General features: G+C 35.0%; 1 long non-coding RNA gene across 1 annotated transcript in view; it reads left to right on the top strand.

Annotated features, from left to right (window-relative positions):
- Positions 1–5,495: 5,495 nt before the first annotated feature.
- The window catches only part of LOC136070134 (uncharacterized), a 3,025-nt gene continuing 1,789 nt past the window's right edge, over positions 5,496–6,731 (top strand). Inside the window, exon 1 of the long non-coding RNA XR_010631369.1 lies at positions 5,496–5,666. This is a non-coding gene — a long non-coding RNA (uncharacterized LOC136070134). The remainder of the gene's footprint in view (positions 5,667–6,731) is intronic.

Below are 6,731 nucleotides of genomic sequence, written 5' to 3'. Positions count from 1 at the left end.
TAATCAAGTTAAAACATATTGTCCTAACAACTACAACTTTTATTTCTTAAGAAGTTTATTATTCTCTTTGACATTTGTTTAAACTTTCAAGTGCGTTTGGTAGGGTTGGAAGAGTGACAGGTTACGGAAGTATGAAGAGATGTTTGATATCTTCTCTTGTTTAGAATATAAGAGTGGAAGACTGGAAAAAAAAAAAGAGATGATTATTTTTTATTTGGGCCCATCAGTTTTAATCTTCCCAAAATAGGAGGAAAATAGAGTAAAAAATGTCTTACATGGGTGATTTGATATCTTTATCATTCTAGTTTGTTAAAAACAAATCAATACAAGTATAAAATAATATAAGATTGCTTTGTTTTCTTTGTACTTTTTTATCCCTCGTACCAAACATTTATGATAGAAAATATTAATCTCTTATTTCCTGTCTTTTTTATTTTTATTTTTCGTTCTTTTTTTATTTCTTTTCTTTCACTTTTCTGTCCTTCCAACCAAAGCCTAAGGCCACTGCTAAATCTAATGCAAAGCGGTTTGGATCTTTTAGAATTGTTTTCAAATTCTTCCAATACATAAAATAATTAATTTTGATGTACTTAAAAAAAGTTCTTTTTAAAAAAAAATTAAAATGTAAATCCATACTTTTTTACTTCTTTATCACTGCCTTCAAGCCAGAACTAGAAGGCATGTGAACTTCCAATATATCAGTAAAAATTGAACAGCAGAACCTCTTTGACGGCTATAATGTGTATGTTCTTTAAATTACTAAACAATCTAGGAAAAAAAAAATTCTCTTTGCGGTAACTTGACTTTTACCCTGGATACCACAAAGAGACCTCAATATTTCATCTCTGCCCCTGATATTTTATACCGCAGTTGGCAGTGCTTTACCAGTTTCTAATTGACTTCTGTTGTCATTTTCAAAATTTTGAAGATTTTACAAATTGATTACATCTTGGAGGTGCCCTAACATTTGAAAAATTTCCCGCTAGGATGGATTGAGAAGCTATATGAATTTTGAAAATAAGAACAATCATAGGGAGATCAGAAAAAGCTGTATGATTTTTATTTTATGATGAGTTTAAATAGCTATGATATCACTTTCCAAAAACTGTGCCTGGATGAGAGTATCTACCTGTTATTTATGCATGATATATGTCCCTGATTTTTGCTAAAGCTCATCTCTGTACTCCTTGACTGCAGTTTTCTTCTCTTGATGCAGAGAAGTGCAGAGCTGATAGAGGTTATCAATTGTCTCTTGTTTATTTATTTATTTTTTTTGACAGGTTGAACCTGACACTATATGTGATAACAATTAATTGGAACTGGCAACTACTCTGTAGGTCTAGGTGTTACAATAATTTAGTTCTGAACTCTTTGCAGAACCTAACCGGTGCATCTCACTCGGGATTGTGTTTTGAACTATTCTTCCTGGTATAAGCCAACATGAAATTTGGATATACCAAAACAAGATTTTCCTGGAATCAATCTACATGGGATTTTAGTTATTACCAAAACAGTTCTTTCCCTGTGTAAACCAACATGGAAATTGGTTGTATCAAAAAGAAAATTTATCCTGTTATATGAAAACAATTTTTTCTGTTACAAAGCAACATAGAATTTTGTCGTACCAAAATATAATTGGATCAAGCAACATGAATTTGATTTTCCTTAAACATCTTAAAATTTTCCCAGTATAAGCCTACATGGAATTCGGTTTTGGTGACAAAATTTTTCCTGGTATAACCAAAGAGGGAATTTGGTAATACCAAAACAAGCTTTTCGGTATAAACCAACATAGAATTGCTGGTATAAAACTACGTGGGATATGGATTTGCCAAAACTGATATTTCCCCTGCTTGGAATTTGATTTCACCCAAAAAAAAAAAAATGTTTACTCTTATCGAAACCAACATTGAATTTAGTTTTGCCAAAACAAAAATTTTCTGGTATAAACCAATATTGAATTTGGTTTTAACAAAATAAACTTGGATTAATTGGATTTCCCGTTTTTTCCTGGTTTTAAATCAACTTGGATTTTTTTTACCAAAACAAGACAAATAAATATGGAATTAATTTCCGTCGAATTTTATTAATAAGTGATTCCCTAGGGTCATCCTAGACAAAATACTCATACACCTGATGGATGTGAAACTGCAATTTTGTAGATGAAAGACTCTTCTTCTTCTTCTTCTTCTTCTTCTTCTTTTTTTTTTAAGTAAAACTTCATATGAGGTTTTCTAATAAAATTCAAATGCTTGGTTCCATTAACCAATAAGAAATAAATAGTATTATCTTTTTTAAATACTATTAAATTAATAATAACTAAGTGTTCGAATTTAATTGTGAAATCTGATGTATTACATAAGGTATGTACCTAATGTAATACATTGGGCTCCTCGGGTGCATGAGTAATACCTAATGTAATACCTGAGGAGCACTTGTCCCTTGGGCTCCTTGGGTGTGTCGCTCTCCTCAATTTCTCCAACAACCTTACTTAGATTGGTCTGAGCCTGTCCTAACATATCATTGGGATGTACTAGCCCTCGGGCAGGTTTTGTTCTATGATCCTCTCTCTTCGGTTCCTCACCCCCCACAGTTATAAAATCAATTTTTTAAATTACATATTTTATTAGTCATAAAGATCATTAGTTTACATATTGCACTTAATCAAGGTAGAATGATGTTTTTCTCAAAAAAAGAAAAAGAAATGTAGAATGATGTTGTATCTTAATTATTAGCTCTTCATCCTCTTTTTTTTTTTTTTTTTTTTGAGAAACCAATCTGTGGTATAGATTGGGGCTTTTATTAAAACATATGAAAAACTAATGAACATCAAACAGAGCAAGGGGGATAATGTCCCCAAGTAAGGCATCAACCCAAACCTTAAGTTTTAACCCAACCCGAGATTTCTAGCGAAAGCATCTGCAACCTTATTACAATTTCGTGACACTTGACAAAATTTATAATACTTCAACTGCAAAGCTAGATGGAGGATGTCGTCCACAATGTGTCCATACAACGAAGGGCTTGATAGTCCGCCATTGATTGCCTAGATCAATATTACCGAGTCACCTTCGAAGATCACCTCGTGAAGACCAAGGTCGACGACAAAGGAGATAGCATGACGACAAGCAAGGGCCTCCACCTTTGTTATAGATTGAGGAAGAGGGTCACGAATTGACATAGCTCCCATGATATCACCATGACTATCTCTAATAACCACTCCTAGACCAGCAGTGTTGCTCGACTTGAAAATAGTACCATCAAAGTTTGCTTTGTATTATTGAGGATCTAGAGGACACCATTGGTTTGTTGAGGAAGTCATAGTAGGCATAAGGATTGGGTCTTGTGCATTGATAAATTCTTGAAGCATGCCACCAGCCAAAGAAGGTAGCATCTGCAATGGTTGAACCGGTTTGCCCAAATGCAGCAAATTTCGTCTGTTCCACAAGAGCCATGGTGTGAGAGCAAAAATTCCAGCTCTGTAATCATCATGTACCTGCAAAAACTTGGAGATAAGGTTAGTAAAATCTAGGGGAGGGGGGATGTCTGTGTGATTGGCCCAACTTAGCAATTGCCATGCCTCCTTAACTTCTTCACATCCCCAAAATGCATGTATGGTGTCTTCAACATGGCTTCTACAAATGTTGCAAGTGGCAAAGAGGAGAACCTTGCAGTGAAGGAGGTTGTCCATGGTTGGGAGTGCATTGTTACTCACCCTCCAAACAAAGTGCTTCACCTTACTAGGTACTCGTAGCTTCCATATGCCTTTCCAAAATATTTTCTAGGCGTTAGGATCTAAACTACTAGCATTGCTAGCCAAAGCATTGGAGACTAGCAACTTGTACATATTACGGGTACTGAAACAACCCAAAGAAGAATAGGACCAGATTAGGCGGTCCATTGGGAGTTTGATGCTTAGAGGAATGCTCAAAATTAATCTAGCTTCATAGGGCAAGAAGTTTTGGTTGTTTTGATTAGCTTTCCAATTTCCTGTGTTAGCATCAATAAGGCTACTAACTTTGGCATCAGGGGGGATAGAAGGAATGGGTGAGCTACCCTTCTTGAAAGCTTTGTTTGGCAACCACTTGTCCTTTCTAATACAGACTGGCCATCACCAATGCGCCACACCGCCCCTTTTTTGATAACATCTTTAGCACTTAAAATGCTTTTCCATGCATAGGACCGAAGGGCAGAATCTTTAGCATCAAGAATTGAACCGTTGGGAAAAAATTTGGCTTTAAAACCCCTATAACAGAGTGAGTCATGATTATTCATCATACGCCAAGCCTGCTTAGCCAAGAGAGCATCATTAAACTTTTCTATTTCCTCGAAACCTATACCTCCAACCTCCTTTATTTGCTTTACATAGATGCTCCCACCTTACCTAATGAATTTTCCTATTGTCGCCACTGTAGCCCTACCAAAACTTACAAATCAGAGTCTTTATTTCCTGGATCAACCATTTTGGGAGTTTAAAACAGCTCATGGAATGGGTAGGAATGGCTTGGATCATGGATTTGATGAGCATTTCTCTACTAGCCCGTGATAGAAACTTTTCCTTCCAATCCTAGAGCTTCTTTCGAATTTGCTCCTTAATATATATGAAACTCTGTTTCTTAGCTCTGCCAAAAAGAATTCGAAGACCCAAGTATTTCTCATAATTCTTGATAGAGGGGACATCCAAGATCTATTGTATACAAGTTTGGAGATCAGGATCAGTATTTGAGTTAAAAATATAGATTGGTTTTCTCTTTATTAATCTTCTAACCAGAGCCTCTTTCATAAACAACCAATATGTCAAGGATTACTTGGCATTTTGCTTCTTTAGCTCGACAAAAGAGCACACTATCATCATTAAAAAATAGATGGGAAACTCGAGGACCATTTCGACATATAGAAACACCTCTAATACTACCCTCAGATTTATTTGTGTGAAGTAGACCCTGTAACCTAATAGCACAAAGCAAGAACAAATAGGGAGATAAATGGTCACCTTACCGAAGGCCTGTGGTTGGTTTAATATTGCCAATAGGTTCCCCATTGAAAAGCATAGAATAGGAAATAGACTTGATGCATGACATGATGGTTGTCACCATTCTACCACCAAAACCCAAATGTCGCATGACTCTTTTTTAGAAAAGCCCATTCCACCCTGTCACATGCCTTGCTAATATCCAGCTTGAGAGCCATGAACACTAGCTTCCCTTATGTTTTCACTTATGATAGTGGAGAGTCTCAAAAGCCACAAGGACATTGTCAGTGATAAGGCGGTCCGAGAGGAAGCCACTTTGAGAGTCAGAAACTACATAAGGCAAAACCAATCTCAGAAAATTAACCAAAACCTTAGCTACAACATCCCAGTCAAAGATTAAAAAAAAAAAAAAAAAAAAAAAAAGAGGGATTAGACTTTATGGTCACACGTGCCCCACCTACCTATTTGTTCCCCACCACACATCCTTACAAAATATCTCTCTCACACTTTGGCTGGCCATCTCTCTAGCTCTCACTTTGCTCTCTTTTATTTTCTTTTCACACAACACTCTTCTTTCACTCTCTCATCCTCTCCTGCCGGTACACTCCACACCACCATTTCCACCATCTTTTTTTGGCAAAGTCACCAGAAAATCCTTGGCAACCTCTAAGCATCTTCATCTCTTTTATTAAAGGTAAAAGTTTCTAATCTTTTTGGTGGGTTTTACACTTTTGATTGAGGTTATTTTTATCTAAACTTTAATGATGATACTTATGTGATTTATGAGCATTGAAAGTGATATTTATGTGTTTATATGTATGGGTTTTGTATTGGTGATATTATTTGATGAGTGGGTTTATGGTTTGTACCAATGGTCGTTATCTAAGTGGTGAGGATTTAGGGGTTTTGGTTTTTTAATGTGAAATAAATGGTGAATATAATTTTTATTGATTATTTGGAGCTAGTTAATTATTCAAATAATTTGTCTTGGAGGATATTATGATATTTGGTATCATGGGTCTCTTGTTGTTGTGATGTAAACCTTGTGGGAACTACTTAGAATGTGTTGAGGTTTTGATGTTAGAGATAATACCTTGAATGGGTTAATTTTATAAAGGCGAAAAGCTGCTTTTAGTCCCTACATTTTCAAGTGATTCTCATTTTAGTCCATACATTTTATTTTTACCGCTTTTTGTCCCTATCTTGAAAAACGCTTCCCGTTTTGGTCCCTACCGTTACATCAGAAATGAAGAAAGCTAATGTGGCAAATGACGTAAATAAATAATAGTAAATTAATGTCCACGTGGCCAAAATTAATAATAATAAATGTTTTTTGGCATTAAAAAATGCCACGTCAGCATCTAAATTAAAAAAAAAAAGTAATTTATTAATTTTAACTAAATAAAAAAAAATTAAAAGCAGAATTAAAAACAAAAAATCATATGAATTGAGATCTAAATGTGTCTTGAACAAGAACACAAATCCAGATCCAAGAACACAAACCAAGAAATTGAAAAAAAAAAAAAAAAAAAAAAAAAAAAAAAAAAACACCAAAACAAAATAAATGGTGATAATCTCAAGTGCTGTCCTGTTAATACTGCACTTGTTAATCAGGTTGTTATGAATTATGATCGTTCGGGATTGACAAAAACGACGCCGTCAAATCTGGTATAGAGAGGAAATTAAATGTTGGTTGGTTGCTCACCGAACCCCAAACCATTCACATGAAGGACAAAACAACCAAAAATCGGTTAATAAT

The sequence above is a fragment of the Quercus suber genome, unplaced genomic scaffold (assembly GCF_002906115.3).
Source record: "Quercus suber isolate HL8 unplaced genomic scaffold, Cork oak 2.0 scaffold_213, whole genome shotgun sequence".
NCBI lineage: Eukaryota > Viridiplantae > Streptophyta > Magnoliopsida > Fagales > Fagaceae > Quercus > Quercus suber.
The sequence above is the reverse complement of the archived record's forward strand: the minus strand, read 5'-3'. Positions and strand labels throughout refer to the sequence as shown.